Source organism: Camelus bactrianus, chromosome 1 (assembly GCF_048773025.1).
Source record: "Camelus bactrianus isolate YW-2024 breed Bactrian camel chromosome 1, ASM4877302v1, whole genome shotgun sequence".
NCBI classification, from domain to species: domain Eukaryota; kingdom Metazoa; phylum Chordata; class Mammalia; order Artiodactyla; family Camelidae; genus Camelus; species Camelus bactrianus.
In genome coordinates this window covers 119,210,822-119,236,355 of record NC_133539.1, presented here as the reverse complement: position 1 = coordinate 119,236,355, position 25,534 = coordinate 119,210,822, and the positions used below count along the sequence as shown (strand labels likewise).

The window sequence follows — 25,534 nt, the reverse complement described above, 5'->3', positions numbered from 1 at the left end:
ACACATTACTATGTATAAAATAGATAACACAACTAGGTCCTACTGAATAGCACAAGGAATTACATTCAATACCTTGTAATAACTTATAATGGAAAAGAATATATATATATTATATATATATGTATAACTGAATCACTTTGCTGTACAGCTGAAGCTAACACAATATTGTAAACCAACTATACTTCAATTAAAAAATTTTTTTAAAAGGAGTGCTCGGGAAACAGTGGTAGCATCATTGTTATTAAATAAGACAAGGACTCAGAAACAGCCACTGCATTCAGTGTCCTGGAGGTTGTGGGTGACCTTGGCAAACATCCATTCCAAGGAGTGACAGTTTGAGGAGTGAGTAGGAGGTGGAAAAGTGGAGGCTGGAGCTGAGACATTTTCTCAAGGTTCGTTGTGAATGGTTTGGGGGAGGATTGTAGCTGGAGAGAGCTTGAGGACAGGTTTAAAGGAAAAAGAAAGGGAGAAGGGAGAGGCCTGAGCACATTTCAGTGCTGAGGGTAAGAGACCCGGAGGCCAAGGGGTGGGGCCAGGACCGGGAGAGACCTGCCCTTTGCCAGGACTCGCCCCAGGGCATCTAGGTGGAGCTGGGCTTGGGACTTGTAGGTTCCTGAAAATCAGGGTTGACTCTGCCGCAGAGATAACATGTTTCCAAATCCAGAAAAGTCCCCTGAGGAGACAGGCAAGGATTCGGGGCAGTGTGGCAAAGTCACCCAGCACTCTGGGAGTCGCTTTGAGTCCTTCTTAAGTTTAGAAAAGAGCCTGGCACAGGGTAGGGGTAGAGTATAGCTCAGTGGTAGAGCGCCTGCCTAGCATGCACGAGGTCCTGGGTTCAGTCCCCAGTTCCTCCACTACAAATAAATAAATGATAAAAAGCCTCCCCAGCCTCTCAGCCTATTCAACTATGGCCGTGGGCTTCAGTCCGCCTGAGTACTCCGTGCGCAGATACATCTGCCAACACTTCTCCTGCTCTGGGGGCCATGGATGTGGTGTGTTCTTCCTTCTCCCCGTCTCTGGACAGTCTCCAGTCCTCCAGGAAGCTTTCCCACCATCCCCGAATCTGGGAGGACTGGGCCTTCCCGAAACTTAAAGAAGGCTCCACGCTGGCATCCAGGATCCAGCCTCTCCAAGGAAGGCTCTCAGGGACTCTCAGGTAGACGAGGCCTCTCCTTACAGGTGGAGATGTGTTCTGGGAGGGGGCTTGGCCAAGGTAGCCACAGAGGCAGAGTCACGTCACCCTTAGTGTAGGTCATATCCTCCCAGCCAGAATGTGGCCAGTGTGTCTTCCATCTCAGAACCCGGAGCAGTGCTCTTCCGAGGGAAAAGCCCCACGTTTCTTCCCCACGTTTCTTCCCTCTTCCTTTAATCTCAAAAGTATTTAGAGTAGTTGAGAGTATGCCTTGGTTATTTCTCCATTTAGCTGGAGGAGGCAACCTCATGGGTTCCTATTTCCATCCCCTCATTTGAAGACAGGCCAGATTCCCAAGGGGACAGGAGGGCGCCCGCACGCGGGGCAGCGCTGCAGGTGCCCAGGTGCTGGTGGCTGGGAGGAGACGCTGGCCCCGCCTCTGCGGGGCAGAGCAGTGCTGGGAGCGGCCGTGTTCCAAAGGCTCCTCATTGTTATGTATTCTCTCTGGGCATCAGTGGTCCTGCACAAGTCTGGAGAGGACCTTGGCTGATCATATCTCTGTTTTGATCAGAGCTGCTATAAATAAGAGAGCCAGAGTGACTGTTTTCTTTAACTCCAAGGGCTTTCCTCGCAAGTCAGTGTTTGCCCTTTTGACCCAGCCTTCTGCAGCCTCTGTTCATTTCTAAGAAATTGAACCAAGAATAATAAACAAGGGATGCTTCCATCAACATCCCGAGGGACAAGTCTCAGATCTGGCAACCCCATCATCCCCCTCACCTCGCGTCCCTGAATTTCTTAAGCCTCATGGAACTCTCTTCCAGGCCCCGGAAGGTCAGCATGTCCCAGGTGCCGCTCCTGATTTTCCCCTTTGGTCTGCTTCCCCTCCAAGAGTTCCTGTGTCATTAACGGCATTTGTTGTTGTTGTTGTTGTTGTTGTTGTTGTTGTTGTTATGGCCCAAGCAAGAAACCTTGGAAGCACCTTCGTCTCCTTTTTCACTGACCTCCAGTGTACATCTGATTACCCCATGTTCTGAGATGTATATTCTGGTCAAGTCACTGTAATTTTTTTCTCTATAAATGTGGTGATAGGGTGGGTAGGGCCCATATCTTGGCATGAATGCTTCTGCTCAGATCCAAATTCTCTTCCTCCCAGTCCGGGACCCAGCTTGTACTGAGGTCTGTGTCTGGGACGTATGTCAGCCCAGAAGCTGACCATGGCTCGATTTAATTGACTTGAGTTTAGAAAAAGATATATGAGGTAGGAGAGGAACCCTTAAATGATGCTTATTATTTCTTGTTTAATCTCTTTCTACTCTTTTTTTCCCTCTTCCCTCCCCATCTGCTTCTCTTCCTTAGAAAAAAAGCGCATAAAAGTTCTGTTCCTATAAAAACAGTTTAAATAACAGACTTTCGATATCAGCAGATAGAATCACCTGGTTGCCAAATGAGTGTTGGCTGTCAAAATTTAATTAAGCTGAATTAATTGTGTGTTGATGTTAAAGACTAGAAAAGAAGACCTCATAAATAGTATTCACAGAGGAAAGTGCTGGTGTCGGAATCTGACAGCCCAGGTTCCAGTCCTGTTGCTGCCACTTACGACCTGAGTGACCCCGGCAAGTCTCCAGTGTCTCACAGGGTCCGTTTCCTCCCTTGCAAAATGAGAATAATAATAACACCTACCCGAAAAAGTTATTTCAGGGATTCAGGGAGATACTGGATATGAAAGCACTTTGCATAGAGTAAGTCCTAGAGTAAGTTCTGACATAGAACAAACGCTCACTTCACTTTTAGTTGAATCTGGGGGGAAAGTATGGCTCAGTGGTAGAGCGTGTGCCTAGCATGCACAAGGTCCTGGGTTCAATCCCCAGTACTTCCATTAAAATAAATAAATAAAAGCCTAATTACCTCCCCCCAAAAAGAATTAAAAAATTTTAGTTGAATCTGAGTTTATATATATCTGTAGGCCTGGATTTGATCATCATCCTACTAGTTAGTTCATGTGGTGTCCACTGTATGCACCTGTGACGTCTCAAGGGCCAAGTTTTCAGGACCGGTGCCCACCTGGAGTCTCGCTGTCTCCGGCCGCTGCCCCAGGCGTGTGTGCCGTGGAGGGTGGAGTGTGAGTGACAGGAGCGTTGCTGGCGGACGTTGTGGACCTGGAAGGGCTTGGCGTGTGTGTAAGGACGGGGTGGCGGGCTTGCAGAGGCATTTGTGTCCTCTGAGAAGGCAAAGCCATGAGAAAGGTGACCTGAGAAACCTGCAAGCCAGGTGACCCACAGTTAAGCCCCTCATTCCCACGCGGTGGGGTTGGGGCGAGGCACGTGGACAGGGTGTGCCGAGGTCGTGGGCGCGGAGGCTCCCCCAGGTGGCGCCTGCGGCCCTGGCCCCGAGGATGCGCTGCAGGAGGGTAGGTCAGGAGAGGGAGCTGTGCACACAGAGACCCGCTTGGCCCGCTGCGGGAACTTCAGAGTGTCCTGGGGGCGGGGAGGGGACGCTGGCTGGGTGACCAGAGGTCAGGAGAGCCACGGCTCTCGACCAGGGGTCAGGAGTTTGGACTTAAGGCTGCGGAAGACCCTTGAAGCTTTTGCCAAGGGTGTGAAGTTACTCGATTTGTCTTCTTAAAATCTGATTCTCACAGGCGTAGAAAACAAACTATGATTACCAAAGCGGAAAGGGGCAGGGGTTGGGGGAGGGATAAATTAGGAGTTTGGGATTAGCAGATACAAACTACTGTATATAGAAAAGATGAATAACAAGGTCCTACTGTGCAGCACAGGGAACTGTATTCATTATTTTGTAATAGCCTGTAATGGAAAAGAATGTGAAAAAGAACATTATGTATGTATAACTCAATCACTTTGCTGTACACCTGAAACTAGCACAACATTGGAAATCACCTATACATCAATTTAAAAAAATCTCATTCTGATGGCAGGTGGAGGGAGGAAGACCTGCAAAGGGACAGGATGCTGTGTAGGGAGCTGTTGCGGGCCCCTGAGTGAAGAGATGGGGGCTGAACGAGGTGATGGGAGAGGCAGACTGCTGGGCACCCTCAGGTGGTGGAACTAGTGGCAGTCAGTCACTGCGGGAGGTGGGCACGAGGCCCAGACACGCAGGCCCCTGGTTGTTCACTTAAAACGATAAACAGTGCATTTAATATGTGCATCTTTATGAACATCTCATATCATTTCTTTTGGATAAACCCTGGAAATGGAATCAAAGGGAACATTTTTTTTTTAATTGAAGTACAGTCAGTTGCAATGTGTTAATTTCTGGTGTACAGCACAATGTCCCAGTCACGCAGATACATACATGTATTTGTTTTCATATTTTTTCCATTAAAGGTTATTACAAGATGTTGAACATAGTTCCCTGTGCTATATACAGAAGAAACTTAAAAAAAAATCTATTTTTATGTGTAGTGGCTAACATTTGCAAAAATCTCAAACTCCCAAACGTACCCCTTCCCACCCCCTTTCCTTGGCACTAAGATCATTTACTATGTCTGTGAGTCTGTTGCTGTAGGTGAGCAAACCCATAAAGGCTTTACCTATTTGCAGGTCCACGAGCAGCGAGGAAGGCCCTGTCTCCTCGCAGCTTCAGCCTCGCTGCATGTCACCATCACTATCCACCAACACTCATTTAATAGGCAGAAAATGCATATCTTTGTTTTAATTTGTGTTTTTGTGAGCACTGGGGAGATTGAAGTTTTTTCATGTTTATTTTTCCATGAATTACATGTTCATGTTTTTTGCTTATTTTTTTCCTCAGCCGTTTGTCTTTTTGATTTCCAAGGGCTTTATAAATATTTAGTCTTCTATCTTTGTTGCCGGGTGTCCCTGATTGTTGTAGCATTCCACTAGTTGGTTATGGCGCTTACTGTTGTTTATGTTGCTTTTGTTGATCAGGAAGATTTTTCTAAAATGTAACAAAATGTTTTGTTCATGCTTTCTGTCTTCAGTTTAGTGTCGAAAGAGTCCTTCCTCAATCCTGGGTTACATAAGGATGGGAATTTGTACAAATATTCACATTTATTTTCATTTTCTACCTTTAAATCTTTAATTAATCAGGATTTTTCTGGTGTTTGTCATAGGAATCTACCTTTTGAGTTCCCCATAGTTTAAAAAAAGAGTAAAAACAAATCTTTTTTTCCTGAAACCAAAAATCAGGATACATACGTCATCTAAAAGAATTTTTATGAAAAAAATTTAAATAAAAGAATTTTTATGTAATTTGCATGGGAGGCAGTTTCAGACATTAGATGTAGTGATATTTAAATTTCTGAGACATTTGGTATCTTAGGCAGTCAACAGAAAAGAATGTTTGTGATCAGGAGTGCATGGGAAAGTTCAGGTTATAAAAGACTGCTCATGGTTTATGTGGTTGTAACCTGCATTTCACTTAAAGTTCAAAGTTCCTTCCTCTTTGAAACATTAATGCAAACATCGAAATGGCTTTTCGGGTGGAAGGTGGCTGTAATCTTCACACGGTCATAGGTTCCTTTCTACAGGGACCGCCCAGGACAACCCCTTCTCTTGACCGCAGTAGAGGGTCTCAGAACAGGACCAGAGATGGTGGAATCCTGACCCACCGTCCTGAAGCAAAGCCCCCACGTGACTCAGGAAACACAATGCCACAGCCCCTGGCGTTAGTCATTTGGGCAGCAAGATAAACATTTCCCGAACTTTCAGCAAGAGATGCCTCATGGAAGTCTGCAATTTCTTACACATTTTATTTTTTCATTCTGGAGCCTGATTGGTGTTCTAGAAAGCACTGTCCTGATTGGCCTGTTCAGGAGAAATCGAGAAATGAGTCTGGTGCCGGGACTGCGTGTGCGCCCGTCTCCTGGGGCTGGGGTGCCCGCACCAGCCTGTCCCACCCGCTCCCTGAAGCCGGGCTTCTCAGTAAATGCCGTTGCAGGAGCCTGAGCTGGGGTTCTGTGCCTTCCAGGCCACCCAGAGTGCCATGTGATTCTGTTTGATAAAGTCTGTGGTTTGTCTGTTCTCTATGTTCTTGCCAACTTGTTTTTCAAAAAAGAAAGAAAAGCAAGCAAGCAAGCAAGCAAGCTGTGTTCAGTGCTCATCATTTGACATAAATTTAGGGAAAATGTTAAGTGTAACTGCATCCCTGAAAGAACAAAAGATTATTTCCCTGGGGAAATTTTTTTTGGGTGAGGGGAGGATTAGGTCTTTTTTTTTAAAGGCTGCATATGTTAGCTAGGAAAATGAATACATGATTTTGTAAAAACGTTTATTTCAGCAGGCTTAGCAATATGGTTTCAAAATCAAGGCTGTCTTTGACTACCCTTGGCGTGGGCCTCGGGAGGATGAGTGTTGGAAGTCGTCTTTCTGTTTATTCGGGCCCAGTTCTCCGCGTTGTGTTGTCCGGGTGAAGGTATTAACCCTTCAGTCTTTATAGTCCAGGGTTTCCAGACTCAGCACTGCTGACATTTTGGGCTGGAGGATTCTTCACTGTGAGGGGCTAGCCTTTGTGTCATAGGATGTTTAGCGACATCCCTGATCTTTCCTCTAGATGCCAGTAGCACCCCGCCCCCCCGGCCATGACAGTGAAACAGTGTCATCCCAGACACTGCAGAGTGTCCCCTCAGGGGCACGTAATCCCTTCTACAGTCACTGTGGAGCAGGTGAGCTTGGCCAGACCTTAAATTTGACTTTTCTGTGGTCTCCTTTCAAGGCAGATGGGGTGGTTGTCTTCGGGGCAGACTGGCTTCCGGAAGGCACCTTTCCATCAACTCCAGTGGAAATACAATTACATTTCATAATACTGAAAGTTACATTGCAGATGGAATCACTGACCTGAGGCCTGAGGGTCGGCTTGAGAAGCTGGGAGGTTGCTGTCTCGAGAGACTTACCTGTTGTGGGCCTCAGTCGACTCCAGTCGAAGGCAGGAGTCACACGGCACTTCTAGGCTGAGTCACTTACGGTCGTTACACTTAGTTACTTGCTGTGCTGATGGCATAAATCAAAGAACAGGGTTCTTCTTTCCTAAAATACCTGCTTGCCCTTCCAGGCTGCACAAGATTTGCAGGTTGTGGCCGTCTGTGGACAGTTGACCTATTCAGATGAAACACCTCCCCAGCTGGGGAAAATCTGGAAAATTAATCAAAGCTTGTAACAAAGCTCTTCCATGACTACGTGTGTAATGACTATGAGTCACACACCCGGCCAGAAATTAGGGGCCTGTGTTTTCCTCACATATGGTTCAGTTTCCCTCTCACTGTTGCTGAATTTTTTTAAATTTAAAATTTTTATTTAGTCTTTATTTTGGGGGGGTAATTAGGTATTTATTTATTTGTTTATATGAGGGTACTGGGGATTGAACTCAGGACCTCGTTCATGCTAAGCACGTGCTCTACCACTGAGCTACACCCTCCCCACCTTGTTGCTGGCTTTTAAAGGTGCTTCCTTTTTTATGAACACTGACCATACAGACCAAACAGAGAAGGCAAAAGAGGCATGTCACAGACTCAGCCTCTAAAAGAGAATGTCGTACTTGCATTAATTTTGGATAACAGGTTATGGTTTTACATCGGGTTTTCCCTTAATAATGCAGTAGGAATTACTTTATGAAAAATTGGCCTGAAAGGTGGCGAGTGATGTGTAATTTGATGTTTCACATTGAAATTTACTTGTCATACACCGTTTTTAGTACTGTTTGAAAGCACAACTGCCTGTGTGATGCAATTGTGTTAACTCATTGCTAAATGTATTTTTATTATTTGCTTAACTGGAGCAAGTTATAAATCTGCTGAAAACATTGCTTATACAGGACAAGCAATTGATCATGTTTGGATCTGTTTACAAAAAAAAAAAGCTTGATGACTTTATAAAGCTTTGGGATAACCAGATTAAGATGAAGGATTCCTGCACTGTGTAAAATGCCCATTAATGAATTTTTAAAGGATTATAGAGTAATAATTACAGTCAACTTTCAGTGATCACAGTGACCATTGCTAAAGAAGAGGTATTGTTGAAAACAGAAAAGCATGTGGAAAGAAATACAAGAAGCCTCGCTCTCCTCAGGCTCTCTGAGTCCGGCCGGCCTTGGTGTTCCTTGTACAGGAGTCGCCTGGCCAGCGGAAGGGAAGCCATAGCCCCGGAGAAAGCCATCCACTTTGGAAGACAGCACATTAGGTTTCTTCCGGGCAGATTCTGATTGGCCCTTGTCAGAATTCATCTCTACATGGTACCCGGTGCCAGGAGCCTGCCTTTTGTTGCATGTGTAGTACAAAAGTAGCACTTAGAAGCAGTTTAATGAGACTGACGCCAGGCCCCTCCTTGGAAATTTGGAGCTGAAGATGCCTTCAGGGTGTCTTGTCCACATACCTCCTCTTCTGTTAACGCCTCGCCCAGGCCTGAGGTCTTTATTTGGAGGATTCACATTCAGTTCACTGCTTTCTTATTTGTGAGACAGCCAACACTGTCAGCCTAAAAAGTGACAAAAGAATCCAGAAATGTGAGGAAAATGTACACAGGTGTTTGAGGAATGATATTAGACCTGTCCCTAACCTTCACTCAAATTTAAAAACTTTCAAGCAGCTAGCTGTATCGTTTGAATCATCTGCCCTCGTGTCTGTCCAAGGATAGACATTTTGGGAACACGGTCCATCCACGTGTTCCGTTTTGGCTTCCTGAAAATCAGCGACGGCCCACGTGTGCTCGTGGACATGGTGGGAATTTAATTCCCGCTGCAGACAGCAGCGAGGGGGAGGGTTCTGCTCGTGTTTTCTTTTAGGGCGGTGGTGTGATAGCTGTTGGAAGGTGGGTGGATTCAAACTCCTAGCGTTTCGTCTTCTCGAGTTTCTAGGTCTATTGATTTGGAAGCAAACATAGATTGTTAGCCTTTGGATTTTTATTTTTAGATGCTTATTTTAGAAAAGCCCGTTGGTTGAATTTATTGGGGCTGACGTCACAAGCTGGAGTTGGGCACCTAGTCCTTGGCTTGGCCGGATTCCATGACTGTATGGTATGGCCTTTAAAGAGGTGGTCTCCAGGGGGCCGTGCTCACCCGCAGGCATCCGTCAGTGTCTGTTGTGCTGGGCGCACACCCGTAAACAGGACAAGCCATACTCGTGTAAATAATTGAGAAAACTTACTAGGTAAGTGCACACAGATTGTTAAAATTGGGTGAAATAATCAAAAGGTAGTTCTTTCTCAAATAAAATCAGTAAAGATGGATTAGGCCTCAGTGGGACAAAAACAATGGTAGAATTGTAGAGCTTCTGAACGTACAAAAAGCCCCAGGTGTCGTTCTGTTTACATTGCGCTGAATACTGGGGACAGTTTTCCTTGGGGTGAGACTTGCGTTATTCCGCTCTGTGTGTTTCCCTGCAAAGTGACATGTGTTGGAAGACCTCAGGGAGATGTTTGCTTCCAGACACTGTAGAAGAAGAAACTGAGCCACTTTTCCCCTCCTGGAGGGTGACGGGAGGGGACACCCCCGTGAGCGAGCGTGTGGGTGGTGGTGGTACCTGACACCTTCAGCTCTAAAGGAAAAGGCTCATGCTTATAGAACCAGAAAGGTCCATTATTTGAGACCGTGGCATTCAAAACTCCAAGCAAATGGAGTTTGAGGGAAACCCCAGAGGATAAGAAAAGGACTCAGCAAAGCACAGGAAGACAGGGACTGTCTGGACCACCTGTGCCGAGGACCTAGGCGGTGCCCTCCGCCTCCCTCCAGGCTGGGTGGGGGTGAGATGTCAGAGGGCATCCTGCCTTCTCCGGGGCGGCCAGCACCTCCTGTCCCCCAGGTCCCCATTTCCCCTCTGGCCCCTGCCCCCTCTTCAAATGCTTCCTCCGGACTGGCGTTCCCTGCAGCCTGCCAGCACACCCGCCTTGCTCACACCCTGAACTGGCCCTCTTTGCAGGCGGCAGCTTCCTCCGTGTGGTCTCCCCCCTTGTTGGTTTGATTGCAAGAGAAGTCAGCCCTTTGCCTTCACCACCTCTCTTCCTGTGCCCCCAACAACTGAAGACCTTGTGTCCACTTTTGCAAAGGCTGCAACCAAGTTCTGTGCTGTAAAATTTAGTCCTTTCAAAATAAGCCCTGGCTCTGCCACAAACTCACCAAGTGGCATCACACACGTTCCTTGACCTCTTTGAGCTGTACGTCATCCAATGGGATGACCACACCATCTTTTATGACGATGGTCAATATGATAAAGTGTGTCCTGCGTGCAGTAAAGTGTGCAGGCTGGTGCCCGCCCACAGGAAGTGCTTGGTGACAGGTGGCTGCCCTGCCACTAGGCCCCGGGCCCTTGGCTCCTCGTTTGTCTGCTGGAGATTTGCTTCTGACCCTGCCTACCTCTTTCAGTGTCCTCTGTGGCCTCCTTGGCCCCTGTTCTCGCCACTCTGCTGTCTCCTTAGGGTTGTCACTCCTGTGTGCACCTGGCTCTCCTGTTTGTCTCTGGTGCCTGCTGATGTCACCCCGGGACAATCTCTGTCCCCTTTGCTCATAGCCTGTGAAAAAGCTCATCACATCTCATTTCTACTAGATACATGATCTTCTTCACTATTCTTTTTGCTCCTGTTTTTGCCTGCCTTAAATTTAGTTGTCACAGAGGCAGAGTGGGTCTCTGGAAAAGGCAAATCAGATTATTCCTGGTCAAAAGTCCTTCAGCCAAGCCCTGGCCCCACAGCACAAGCAGGGCACCTCGGCGAGACACTCAAAAGAGCAAACTTACGGTTACCAGGGGTAATGAGGGTGGGAAGGGATAAACTGGGAATTCAGTTTGCACCTCTGGGGGAGTGATGGCGATGTTAGCTGTCTTGATTGTGGTGATGGTTTCATGGGTGGATACATCTATTAAAGTCCATCAAATTGTACATCTGAAATATGTACAGGAACCATACCACATACCACTCCTGGCCCCTGTGCACTCAGCCCCCATTCGCCGTTCCTCCCCCCGTCCCGGTACCTGTCTGGTGATGCCCGGTGCCCGAGGTCCGCTGTCGTCCCCTTCCAGCCTCGTGGCATCTGCTCTGGCTGGCTGTCCTGCTTCCTCAGCCTGGCTCACTGTGGTCATTCATCTCTGACACAGACCCCCCTCTCCAAGGCCAGGCTGGGGGCCTCTCCTGGTCCTCCCACAGCACCCTGTCCATTTGGGCTACAGGTGTGATCTCATATTTTTTTTTTTACAACACTAAATAAAAGCAGAATGGACCAGAAGAGAAAATGCTGTTCCACGTGTTTGAGTATAAGTGCATCAGGCTGCTGTGTAAACCGCAGGTTTTACTCAGGGTGGCGCCAAAAAAAGTTTGAAAAGCAGATTTGCCGAGCTCTCCTGAAACTATGTTTGTGTTTCCCCGTGGATTATAAAGCCCTATAAAGCCCTTAAGAGCCAGGACCATTCTATTTCCAGCCCTGACATTCAGCAGAGTATGCAGTCCGATAAAGAGCTTGTTGAAGGGCGCCGGCCGGTTCTCAGGGAAGCCGGGGTGCGCGGAGCAGTGGAGCACACGGATTCCCAGGCTGACGGAGATAGTTGTGGGAAAGGTGGCTGCTCTGAGTCTAAAGCAGTTGCTAACTCTGGGCCCCGGCCTGAGGTTCCATTGTGCCGTGGACCAGTCAAGGGAAACCTCCCGTGAGAGTCCGCCGGGGAGACGCCTGTCCTCTTGCACACGTGCGTGTGAGCAGATGCTGTGCTGATTCAGGGGAAAAGCATCTCTTTAGTGACGCTGGGCTCCAGCCACATCAGACTGTGGAAGGGGGCCGTCCTGCAGCCGGGGTAGCAGAGGAAGGAAAGAGGGGCACGTGGAAGGTTCCATAGTCTTTCCTGTACATTTCCCTGCCGGGCTGGCCGGGAAGCACGCCCTGGGGACGAGGAGAGCATCCCCCACACCGCCCCACCCAGGGGCTCCTGGTGTGGATGGCGGGGTCCCCACACTTCCCACCTCCCCTCCCCTACCTACCCTCCTCGTCCTGGTGGGGCCAGACCCGGCTCTGTAACACACGCCACCTCTCCACTCTGCTGGGCTGTCCTGTCATCCTTCGGGCACCTTTCTTCCAAATTCAGTATCCGTTTACCCCTTCCTCTCGGATTTTCACCACCTGTCTTCTTTCTATGCCTTTTTCTTCCTCATTTTATCCCATTCCTCACCTCCACCTCCTCAAAAGCAAAGAATGAAAGAAACAGCAATAAACAAAACTTGTAGAGGAGCAGTGTTCTCAGATGGCGTCCAGTTCGTTTGGGCACCTCCGCTTACTGAAGGGAAAGGAGTTCGTGATCGTGTCACAGGCGGCGTGTTAACAGTGATGGCGGTCCTTCAGGGGCTGTGTCCCCCTCACCTTGTCTTCCCAGAGCGTAGCCTGGGGCACACACAGCGCAGAGCGCTCGGTGGTGCTGTCTGTCCAGCTGGCGTGAGTTAATCACTGTGAAGCATGGTGCTGCGCCCACTTGTTGGCTGCCTTGCCCCTAAGCATTTCCCCCGCTCTCTCTTTCATGTCCTCATCTGCCTTCTTCTTTTAAATATTATTATTGGTGCTTTATTTTATATTCCTCAAGTAAATGTCTTTGACATTAATGACAGTCTTGACAGCTTTCATACTATTAAAAAATGCCAGCTGAATAATATAATTTGTACCTCTTGAAGTCAGACACTTCCTTTGTGAAAAGTTGATTCTCTGAGTCTAAGTGAGTTGTAAACTGTTGAGTGCAGTTATCCCTGTACCGGCTCTCAAAACGCTTCGCCTGACACGTTGCCCCCGAGGCTTGCTCTGTGTACAGTCAGAGCCCCCCGGGAGAAGTGACTCCCAGAAGTCTCAAAGGCCAGCCTGTTCCGCGAGCCCCTAAACTTGGGGGGAGTTTGAGCAGCAAAGTGTAAAGGAAATAGCTTTGAAAAAATCAGGTTGGCAATAGCATTCTTATTTTTCTGACTTTACAAACAATGTTTATTTACTCTAGAAAACATCAGAGATGGCTGAAAAATTTTTTAGAAAGTGAAAATGACCCTCTTTCTTACCATCTCCTTTTTAGTGTATATCTGTCTAGACTTTTGCATGTACATATGACATATGTACAATAATATTTTTTAAAGATTATTCTAAAATGTAATTTTATTCCTTGCTTTAAAAAAAACTCAATGTAACACAGATAGCTATCTGTGTAATCAGTGTAGCTCTCCATCATTGCTTAACGGTGTATGTTTATTTAAACTGAGATTATTCTGTAATTTTCTGACCAACTGCAGTTAGGTTTTTTCCCAATTTTTTAGTCTTATGAAATAAACAGTCTTCTAATTAAATCTCTTGTAGATAGCGTGACTTGGACAAATGATCTAATCACCCTGTGAATCTAGGCTGGCTTCTGCAGAAGTCCAGAGTTGGACTTGATCTCTTGGGCATTGTACTTAAGGTCACTTTTGATCACATTTACGACTTTCTGTGGCGAAGGAGGTGCAGATGGTGGTTAAGGGCAGGACTGCTGCAGTCAGAGTGCTTGGATCCAACTCCTGTCCCCCTTCCATGCTGTGACTTGTTAAGCCTTTGCTTCCTGATTTGTAAATGGAGATGATAATCCTGGCATTGCAGTGTTGCTGTAAGGATTAACTGAAGTAGTGACGTGCTTAGTGTGGTGTCTTACACCAAATAAGCACCCCATGCATGTTTGTTGATCTTTTCACTGTAATGATTCCCACTTCCAACGCCCCTCTCCCTGCGTCAGAAGCCTGCCCCATCCTTTAATGGTGATCTCAGGTGACCCTGTCTCTCCGCTTGGTCAGAACATCCTTGACACTGGTGGTGGGATGAATCATGCCGCCCCAAAATTCATATGTTGGAGTCTTAACCCTTTAGTGACTCAGAATGTGAGTGTATTCTTCGAAGAGCCAACGACGGTTACATGAAGTCATTGGGGTGGGCTCTAATCCAGTAGGTCTGGTGTCCTTATGAGAAGAGGAGGTTAAAAAAATTTTATTTTTTTAAATAAATTTTTTAAATAAATTTAAAAAAAGAAAAAAGAAAAGCAACAACAAAAAATTTTTTAAGAAAAAAATTTAAAGATTTAAAAAAATAAAAGAAACATAAAACTAAAAAAGAAGAAAGAAGAGGAGATTAGGACAGAGACACACACAGAGAAGAACATGTGAAGACGAGGGAGAAGACGGCGCCTGCAGGACAAGGAGAGAGGCCTCAGGAGAAGCAGTCTGTCCACACCTGGCTCTCAGCCTCCAGCTTCCAGGACTGCAAAGAAAGGACTTTCTGTCGTCTGAGCCCCCCAGTCTGGTGTTTGTTGAGGGGGCCCCCAGCAAACTCACACATCACCTCATTTCCTCTGCCTCTCACATCCGGTCCATTAGAAAATCCCATCCGCTTCCCCCCAGAAGCACGTCCAGCATCTGAATACTTCTTGTCCCCCCCTCCACGGCTTCCACCTTTGTCCGAGCCCACGTCATCTGGAGCCCGGATTATTACAGCAGCCAGAGGGTGTGGTCTAAGTCAGATCACATCCGTCTCTTCCCTTCAGCTCCGCTCTTGTAGATCAAAGCTTACATCCACCCTGTGGCCCACGGGTACCACGGGACCTGGCCACGTGTTACTCCAGCCTCTTCTCCACCGATTCTCTGTGTCCACCTGCTCAGCCGCCCCTGCTTCCTTGCTGGTCCTGCACTGGGCACCTGGCTGTGCTTATGGGCTCCCTCTGCCTGGACACTCTTCCTGCTAGGTGTCCATGGAGCTCAGTCTCACCTCTGCAGGTCTTTACTAAAGTACCATCTTCTCAGTGAGGCTTTACTATCTGTCCCCCCCCCCCACTGCCCTCTTAGCCCCCTTTCTTGCTTTATTTATTTTTCTCCATAGTCTTTACCATCATCTCACACACCATGTACTTCACTTGAATTTTAAGTATTGTGTTCTTGGTTATTATCCATGCCACAGGGCTGAAGACTTTGTGACTTTGATTCATGGTTTATCCACGATGCTTAGAACGTTGCCAGGCACCAATTAGACACCCCATAAGTGTTTTTTTTGAATGAACGGATATTCTTTTTGGCTCTCTTCCAGTCTCCCCCTCTTCATTTGTGCTCCAACAGTACCACGTTGCTTGTGGTCCTTCAGGTCTTCTGGATTTACTGCAGTTGTGTGCTGTCTCTGCCCCCAAAGACTGCAACTCCTTGAGCAGAAAAAAATGCCTGTTTTGGATTCACATATCCAGTGGTACCCTCTCTGTACTAGGTGCCCAGTAAACAGTTAGTGAAGTTATATATATATATATATATTTTATTGAAGTACAGTCAGTTATAATGTGTCAATTTCTGGTGTACAGCACAATGTCCCAGTCATGCTTATATATACATATATTCCTTTTCGTATTTTTTCATTAAATGTTATTATAAGATACTGACTATAGTTCCCTGTGCTATACAGAAGAACTTTGTTTTTTTAATCTATTTTTATATACAGTGGTTAACATTTGCAAATCTCAAACTCCCAGATTTATCCCTTCCCACCCCCTACCCCGGTAGCCATAAGATTGTTTACTATGTCTGCAAGTCTGTTTCTGTTTTGCAGATCAGTTCATTAGGGTCCTCTTTTTTCTTTTTTCTTTGTTTTAGATTGCACGTATAAGTGATACCATACGGTATTTTTCTTTCTCTTTCTGGCTCCCTTCACTTAGAATGGTGCTCTCCAGGTACATCCATGTTGCTGCAATGAATAGATACAAACATTAGAGCATCCATGTAGCCCCCCAGCCCACTCTCTGTCCCCATCCATGGCAGACTGGCAGACCTGAGCTCGTGGTCTGGCTCTTGAGAGGAGGAGGGCCTATCTGACCCTGGGCTGTTTACCCATCACTTCCCTCTCCCTGCCCTCCCCTCCTCTGTCTGTCTCCCCGGGCTCCTCTCCGCTTACCCCCCGAAGTTCCACTCCTTTGCTGTCCTCCTCCCCCACGCCGGCCCCCTTGGTTAGCCAAGAGATAACAGTTTCTGCCCGACGGCTGCTCACTGCCCAGGGAGCAGCATCCACTTGTAGGTCAGGGTCCTTCCAGGCGGAGGGGCCTCTGTGGACACAGAATGATTTAAATTGAAGACTGGAACCCAGCTGTATTTGGATAGAAGAGAAGGGAAAGGTGGTGGAAGTGGAGGACGTGAAAATCAAAAAGCAGAGGCAGGGAGCCCCTCGGGGCCTCGGGCGTTTCCACTCAGTTAATAATCGCTTTTCTTCCCGTACCAGACTGAGGAGGAGAAGCAAAATAAAAATTTAAAAATTACTTCTTAATGAATTTAAATTATTTTGTTTGGTTTAATGACTAGATTTCAGCAGTAACATCCCCATTTTTGTCTGTATACATTATTTTAGCGACATTTGGATTAAATAGGCTTTCCTGGGTGGATCTGAGATTACAAGCACTGTTTACATTGTTGTTTTTTTTGGGAGAATGAATGTGGAGTTGCAAACAGCTGGCTGATGCAGAAATGTTCAGTGTCACATTCTGCTTGTCTGGTTGGTAAGTGGAGCCCAGGGTGGCTTTTTGCTTTGACTCTGAGTACTCTGGGCAGCTCACCAAAACACGAAAACAGGTTGTAAGTCCTGTCGTATGTCATTTTATTTCAGATTTCTTACTATGTTATAACACTGAAAAAGGTTGACTAGTTCTCTGCCTTTTGATCAGATAGTGATCAGGTAGAGCCTTTCTTTTATAGTCCTTTTCCCTCGTAAGAAGAGTGGCACACGTTTCTATATATGAAATAGATAAACAACCAAGACCTACTGTAGAGCACAGGGAACTGTACTCAATTTCTTATAATAGCATACAATGGAAGGGAATCTGCAAAGAAAAGATATACGTATGTGTGTGTATGTATGACTGAACCACTTTGCTGTACACCTGAAACTAACGTTGTAAATCAACTCCACTTCAATAAAAAATTTAGAAAGAGTGAGCTGAGTGAACAGAAGGTGAAAGATTTGTTCTTACAAGCCATCGCTGTTTTCTTTGGGAGCTCAAACCAAATTGCTAAGAGAGCAGTAAATCAAAATATGCTTTCAGGGGATCCCACCCTTACAGTGTGGGTTCCCTAAGAGAAGGGTGGGCCTTTGTCCCCAGAACCACACCCAGTACACCGGGCTGAAGGAGGGACAGTTTACACTGAGGCCGTCAGAGCGCAGGGGCCACCCGCAGGCCCTTAGACGGTGCCGCCTCACCTGCCTGTACCTTTGTGCTTTTGAAGGGCAGTTCATTACACCTACGAGGAGGAAGTACTTTAAAAACAGAATATCCTCTGCTTTTTGATAGTTTTGTCTACAATTATTTTATTATTCAAAATCATTATAAAAGTTCACTCCAAGTCAGAGTGTAAAGTATCTTTGTGACCAAAAATGTTCGATTAGTCCGGTGATTGGAAAGATTTAAACCCTCTCCCCACCCCCGCCACTTTCCAGAGAGCCCTTTCCTTCCTTTGCCTTCAGAAAATTCTGATCAATAAATCCGTTGCTGGCCATGGTATTTCTCCAGCTGTAAAAACGCATTTCTTAAAATGTAGCATTTAAGGGAAGGTTAATTTGGAAGTTAGTTATGATTAGTATGATGCCAGTAATTGTTTCCTGTTCATTATTTTTATCAGATGGTTCAGTTGATTCATGAAGGATTTCTTGTTAGGATGAATAAAGGAAAACATGTATTTTAATTGTCTTAACTTTCTGAATCATCCGGGACACATTAACATAGAATTGTTCAGCTTTTTAAAGAAAGCACATTTTTGAAAATTGAAGTGTAGTCAGTTTACAATGTTGTGTCAGTCTCTGGTATACAGCACGGTGGTTCAGTTATATGTATATTCTTATACATATATATAAGAATCTTACCATATTCTTTTTCATTACAGGTTATTACAAGGTATTGAATACAGTTCCCTGTGCTCTACAGTAGGACCTTGTTGTTTATCTATTTTACATATAGTAACGTGTACCTAAGAAAATATTTTGACTTATACACCAATGTTCATTGCAGCATTATTTGTAATACCCCCAAAGTGGAAACATCCCAGATATCCATTAATTGATGAATGATTAAATAAAAGGTGGTGCATTCATACCATGGAATATTGCTTGACAATAAAAAAAAAAATGAAATACCGATACGTGCGACACATGGATGGACCTTGGAAGCACTGCATGTTAAGTGCAAGAAGCCAGTCACAGAGGCCACATACTTCTGATTCCAGTTACATGAAACGTCCGGGGGGCAAAGCACTTTAATTCTCAGCTGTCGTCATCTTGAAAGTGCTGCATTCTTGTTTTGTACTGGGCCCCGCAAATTATGTAGTTGGTCCTGCTCATCTGCTATATTAGGCTAGGTTAGGTCTTCAGTTACTCTGGACTTTGTGTGTGTGTGTCACTTGTCTGAAGACGATATTTTTACTATCTTTTTTATTTTATGCTTTTTGCAGATGGCCAAGCAGCCATGTCAACAGTTTGTTGAGTGGTTAATCCTCATCCTGTGATTTGGAATGCCACTTTTAGTATGTTTTGAAGTCCCTTGTCTTCACTGGCTTGTGTCTGGAGTCTGTCTTCTGTGAATCTGGTGATCTGTTCCCGCACCAGTGTCATGCTGATCTAATTACTATGTCTTCTCAATGTTTTGGGTTTTTTTTTTTTTTTTTTGATATCTCGTAGGGCAAGACCTTGGTTCTTTCTGTTTAAGATTTCCTCAACTGTCTTCTGTTGTTTATTCATTTGTTTTAATTTTTTTGTATCAGCATGTCAAATTCCTTGCAAATTCCATTTGGTATTTTGTTAAGGATTACATTATATAAATAATTTTGGGGAAAAATGAAATCTTTGTAACATTGAGACTTCTCATCCAGGGACCAGCTATGTCTGTTTCATTACTTTATGTCCTTTAGTAAGGTTTTGGATATTTTTTCACAACAGTCTTGCATATCAGGCATTTTCAAGTTATTTCAAATGGATTTATTTCTAAGGTTTTCTAATTGATCATTGCTAATGTATACAGAAGCTAATAATTTCTGGTCTTGATCTTGGCCTCCTTGCTAACATCTTTAAAGATCTTGTCGTTTGCCAGTTGCTTCTCTTGGCTCTTCATGTGGACAGTTTAAAAATCTGCAAATAATGGTTATCTGTGTCTTTCTTTCTAATGTGTGTATCTTACATATTTCTTTTTCTTGAGTACAAGTCTTATTCTTTAATTGGGATGCTTCCAGCATTTCATCATTAAAAAAAAAGTTTCCCATTGGTTTTCACAGATCCCTTTTTTCAGGTTAAGGGTAAGGAAAGTTTCTTCTATTTCTGGTTTATGTTAAGAATCTTACCATGAGTGTGTTTTGGATTTTATCAGATCTTTCCTCTGCAAAAATTAACACAGTCATACGATTTTTCTTTTATTTTGTTAAGACAGTAATTATCTTCATAGATAATTATAAAGCCACCATTATATTTCTAGAATAAATCCTGCCTGTCCCTGACAGATCGATTAGCCAGTATTTTATTTAGGCATTGTGAATCTTTGCGTGAGTGATCTGCGGTTTTCTTCTCTGATTTGTTATTGCATGGCTTGAGTATCAGTCAGGGCTGTGCTAAACCACACAATGCCCAGGGCGACCCCCCCCCCCTTCAGTTAATGATTCTGTCCAAAGTGTCGATCGTCCTGAGTTTGAGAGAAAGCGTCTGCTACACTCCTGAAGTAAGCTGAGTGGCTTTCTCTTTTCTCCCCTAAGTTCCTGAATAGTTTATATAACATGGTATTTACCTAGTCTTTGAAAGTTTGGTGTAATTCACCTAAAATGGCCTGAGCCTGGTGCCTTTTAGAAGGCTAGACCTTTCAGCGATGAGCATCTCAAAACTCTTGTCTCACCTGGCTTCACATTCCCACTCCACCGCTTTCAGCTCTGTAACCTCACCTGGGTGCTTCTCTGAGGGTCGTCTTTTCCACGCAGGCACACCTTGTTCTGCTGTGCGTTGCTTTGTTTGGTTTTTGACACATTGGAGGCTTGTGGCAGCCCTTTTGAGCAGGTCTGTCGGCACCATTTTTCCAGCGTTTGTTTACTTCATGTCTCTGCGTCACATTTTGGTACTTTTCACAGATTTTAAACTTTTAAAATTATTACTGTATTTGTGATGGTGGTCTGGGGTCCGATGTGACTGCTATGACTCACTGAAGACTCAGACGATGGTTAGTGTTTTTTAGCAATAAAATATTTTTTAATTAAAAGATAAAATGAAAGGCTAGATCTTTGAGTTCCTTTTCCGTTTCTTTTTTGGTTTTTTTTTTTTTTTTTTTTTTTTGGATATCCATCTCAGTGAGTTTTTTCTTCTTGAGCTAACTTTAATAATTCTATGTTCCTGGAAAATTGGCTATTTTGTTTATTTATTTCTAGCCAATTCATAGTTGATTATATGTTATCTTCATTTAAAAAGAATAGTTCTGTTCTTTTTCTTTTTAAAATTCGATTTGTCTGTTTTATTTGTCCTTGAAAATGACCAGATTTTGGTTTTCTTGATCAACTCTACTATTTTCTTTGAATCTTGGTTTCTCATTCATCCAGCTCTTTTTATGTCTTTATTAACTGCTCTTTTCTGTATGTGTATTTTGTTTCTTTTTCTAGTTTTTTGAATGGAAATTTTAGGCTACTTATTTTTTATTGTTCTTACCTTCTCAACAGGCAGCTAAGGCTGTAAATTTTCCTGAGGGCCGCTTTTCCAGCAGCACAAAGGTTTCAGCCTTCGGTGCTCTGTCATGGTTCAGTTTTAAACAGTCGGTGATTTCCATTTCGCTTTTTTTCTTGAACCTAAACGTTCTTTGGAAATGTGTTTTAGAATTTCTACACGTATGGGTTCTTTTGGCTGTGCAGATTTGTCAGATGATTTGGCTTGGATGTGTTCTGCTTTGAGGATGTTTCTGAGAGCTCCTTTGTGGCCTAGCACAAGGTCACTTTTATGAAGATAATAAAGATTCGTGCTTGTAAATGTTTATTCAGATGCTCTCACTCCTAGTTTCCTCTCCTTGATTTGATGATGTCTGAGGAAGATGTGGTATAAGTTTTTCCATGATTAATGCTTTGTCAATCAAATATACTGATATTTAAGGTCATGAACAATTTTGCAAAAAAAAGAGAGGATATGTTTATAAATACAGAATTGTGTCTTATCCTAAGGAAGTGAAGAGTCACCTACGTGGGTGGGATGGTATCTAATGATGATAGAAACCTAAGGGCTTGGCATTGCACAGGGACCATTCATTATTTTAAAGCAAAGAACCTGTTCTGACCACTCTTAGGACTCTCTCTAACCTCGCAGGATACTCAGACAAGTAGTCAAATAAAATTTTCTGCATAATTTATAATAATGAAAAAACAGACGTAAATGTCCAATGGTAACAGTTACATGAAGACATGTTTTGTGGGCTTTGAAAATCATGTTCTTAAAAGACTAAGATTATGGAGGGGAGGGAATTATTCCTGTTATCAGTTTAATAAATCAACATATAAAATAGTATATTGTGATTGCATTTTAAGAAAATATGTGTGCATTAAATATATGCATAGAATAAAAAACAGTTATCTCTTGAATGATGATATAGATCATTGCATTTTATTCTTCACATTTAACTATGTTTTCAAAAATTTTACAATGATGATTTAAATGCTTTAAATGAGTATGGCAGATTTAATCTAAAATATACTGAATGAAGTTTAAATTAAAATAGTGTCAAATGGACAAAGTAAAAAGACCATTACATTTTGTGATGGAGGGAGTGATGGGGGAATAGGTGTTCCTGTCTGCTGTTGGTAGCAGTGGTGGGCAACTTGTGACGGGCAATTTAGCAATGTGTGTGAAAATTTTGAATGTATTCTTTGACCTAGAATGTTTTCTGCTATGAATTAATTCTGCAGCATTTTTTATAAAAGTACTGAAGGATTTCACCAAGCACTGTTTATAATAGTGAAAAAAACTGGAAGACATAAACTCTAATATCCACCAGTATGGAACTAGTGAAATAAATTGTGTTATAGCCAAACAAGGGACTATTATACAAGCCTTAAAAAGAAAGGGGAGCTTTATGGATAATGGCATGGAAAAATGTCCAAGATACACTTGAAACTGAATAGAATAAGTTCCAAATGACTGTATATAGTAGGATCCCATTTTTTTGAAGACTGGGTTGTCTGTATACACATTTATACACGTATGTACGTGCATTGAAATTTTTTTGGAGAAATATGCGTGCAGTAGTTAGCAGTACTTACCTGTGAGCAAAGGGCAGACAGACCCTAGGTGACCTTACTTCGTGTATTACTATAATTTTGGATGTTTACAACAAACATGAATTAAGTTAAGCAAATTTTGATTAAAAGTAAATTTCAAAAGGTAAAAAGTGCTGTCACCCTAATCAGATACCACTTCTGTATTTCCTTTCTCTGTGGGGTCATGTGCCCAGCGGTGTAATAAGCATGTAAAATGGAGTAATAGCTCGGGAGGAACTCGCCCTCAGGTACTCTTTGTCACAGGCCTACAGCATGCCTATAATTATTTTTAATGGATAGTAACATGCTGCTTAATTTGCTCCAAGTCAAATAATTATTATTTAGTAAATTCTTTTTTAATTTAAAAAATTGAGATATAATTAACATATAACATTATATTAGTTTCAGGTGTACAACATCATGATAGCGTATTGGGGAATGATGACCACAATGAATCTGGCTCTGGTTTGCCCCTGAATGTAAGGATTTACTACTTTCTTACTTCAGTGAACTAGTGCTAATTTCATGGGTGCTTATCCTCTGCAGGTCAGGTAATCCCAAAGGTGGATACTTAACCTGAGAAGGGAATTGTGTGGGTAAAATTATTCATGTTAGTGCAGACTTTCAAAAACTCCATAGGAGTTCCTGTGAAACATAATAAAGCTTAACAGTGTTTGCACCATTGTATCTTTCGTAGAAGACACGGAAGTAAGTCTTAGAAGAGTTTGTCACTTATGATGGGTCACAAGTATCAGGGAAAGTTAAAAGGATCAGTGCAGATATTTAAATTTTGAGTTGATTTCTCGTTTTCATTTAATGTACCTGATGAACTGTAAAATACCTATTAATTCGTACAATATTAAACTATAATTTTCATTCAGCGGCGTTTATGTTTCTCGAGAAGTTCCATTAGCCATCCCTTCCTTAAATGCCTAGCTGCCATAGAACTTTAACTAAAAGCCAGGCTTGAAAAGGAGGAGCAATAAACCATTAATTATAGGTAATTATGAAGCCAGATTTTAAAACAATGTTTGTAGAAATGTCACATCAGTGCAGCTTACATACTCCGTGTTTGCATGCTTCGACATTTTATTTCTGGAAGCTGAAAACGTGCTTTGTGTACAGTAAATGTGGGTGCAGTGTGAAAAGTAAAACTGTAATAAAGCAAATTATAAGTGCATGTGGAAGGAGCAGACATAATTTCATCTGCAGTGTGTCCCCTGAAATTTAGTGGGTCGGTTACGCCATTATTTCCCTTAGGATCACTGGCAGATACTTGAAATCAGTGACACTTGGAATGATTGAGCTAGATTCCTGATGCTAATGACAGAAAAATAAAGTTACTGGCCTAAAATAATGAGGTCAAACTCTTGTGTGTGTGAAAAGGGAAGTCACTGTGGGTAATTTTGCAAGAGTTCCACTTTTAATCACTTTGAAGCTCACGCACAGCTTTTGTCTTTCTCTGTTGCTTGCATGCCTTTCCACTCTGACTAAGCTGGTCGTTTGTTTTCAGTGAGTATCTAACAGACGGTTCAGAATGCATGCCTGTGTCTGGAGCGATGGTGACAGCGAGCTTTTGGAAACTGCCAGGGGAGGCTTCTGGTTCCCAGTAGCCTTGCCCCCCACGGAGAGATGCTCCGACCACCTTAGATCTTTTCTCCTGACTCCCTTCCCCTTTTCTTGGCCTTAGGTAGCTTTGCGTTCTGTTTTCCACAGCCAAAGTCTGACTCCTACATTGAGCACCTTTAGCACCTTTGACCATCTTTGGCTTTGTGTACATCCTTCTGGCCCTCCAGCCGCAGACAGAGAAGGGATCCCCCAGCTCCACTCCGTGCTGACCCCTGACCTGTCCCTGACAGCGTCGCTCTCCTCCTGTGGCTCCTGTGCCACGCTCCCCCTCACTCTCTCTAGGATCTTCCTCCCATCCGCCTGGATTCAGCCCTACACCTCGCCTCTATTGTAATATTCGTGCCTCTTCCCTTTTGTTCCTTTTCACTGTGAGGCACCTTGAACCAGGGGCTCAGCCCCAGTCTCTCCCAGCCTCTCCAAGCTGATTTTCGTTTGCACAACCTGCTGAGCAACCAGTTTCTTTCTTTGGTGCTGGATCTTTCTGTTGCAAAATCCAAAGGTCTCCTGGTGAGCATTTCTCGCTCTGGCCTTTGCACTACACTCATGTTGCTGACTGTGCCCTAAGGGAGAACTTTTCCCTCCTGGTTGTCCTCACATCACCCCCTGTAATCCGTCTCCTGCCTTTCCAGCTGGGCCGTCCTGGCTCCCTGCTCCCTTGTCTGTCTGGCTGTGGGCATTCATCACGGCTCTGTCCTCAGGTCCCTGGTCTCCTCCATCCTAGTTCCCCTTGCAGAGCTCCCATGGCAGCAGATGTCACTTCTCAAAAAGACACAGTCCTACCCCTGATGGGAGATCACTCACCAGGCTCTCAGTACTGTACCCTGCCTGTGTTCATAACTTCCCAGTTACATGTTCTGCTTAATGTCCTTCCTGACGTAAGAACCTGTGATTCTTTGGGTGAAAAGAAAGTCTCATCTTCTCCAAAAAACCGGTTCATTCATAAACATCCTTTGTTTCAACAGAGCATCACCATTATTCTTCTCTCTCTAAATGACGCCACGTTTACTAGTGATTTGGCTGAAAGTCTAGACGCCTCTTAAAGCAGCACACCCCATCATCCTTCCCCGAGTCGGGCGCTGGTTCACGTCAGCTCCCCAGGACCAAGCCAGGGCCCCGGTCCACCCCACCTCACCCGGCCTCCTGACAATGACCTCCCGTCTTCAGGGTCATGGCCATCGGATGATGCTTCAAACACCGCTGGTCCTCCTCGGTTCCTTACTCAGGTTGACACTGTCTTAGCTCCTGGCCCCGGAGTTTGCCTCCCCCTCTCCCTCCCACATCCTTCCTTCCTCCCACTTGGCATTGGACAGGCCACGCTCTCTTGTTCAAGCCTCAGTCTCAGGACTGCCTGTAGCACTCCACTCCGCGTCCTCCCTGGCTCTCAGGGACTGCCAGCATCTCTCCGAATCTAGGTCCAAAGTCAGTATCCCGTGCTTGACTCAAATATTGTTCCTTTTCCACCTGTGTGGATAAATAAGCAATCCCCTGGGGGTAAACCTTCCCTTCCCTCGGAAGCCTTGTCTGAACATTTTCCATTTTCTACCATTTCTTAATACAT

General features: G+C 44.3%; 1 protein-coding gene and 1 non-coding gene across 5 annotated transcripts in view; both read left to right on the top strand.

Annotated features, from left to right (window-relative positions):
- PLCL2 (phospholipase C like 2) overlaps positions 1–25,534 on the top strand; it is a 256,524-nt gene that overhangs the window by 129,526 nt on the left and 101,464 nt on the right. The window lies entirely within an intron of this gene.
- TRNAA-AGC (transfer RNA alanine (anticodon AGC)) lies at positions 2,936–3,008 on the top strand. The gene has a single exon. It is a non-coding gene; the product is annotated as a tRNA-Ala (tRNA).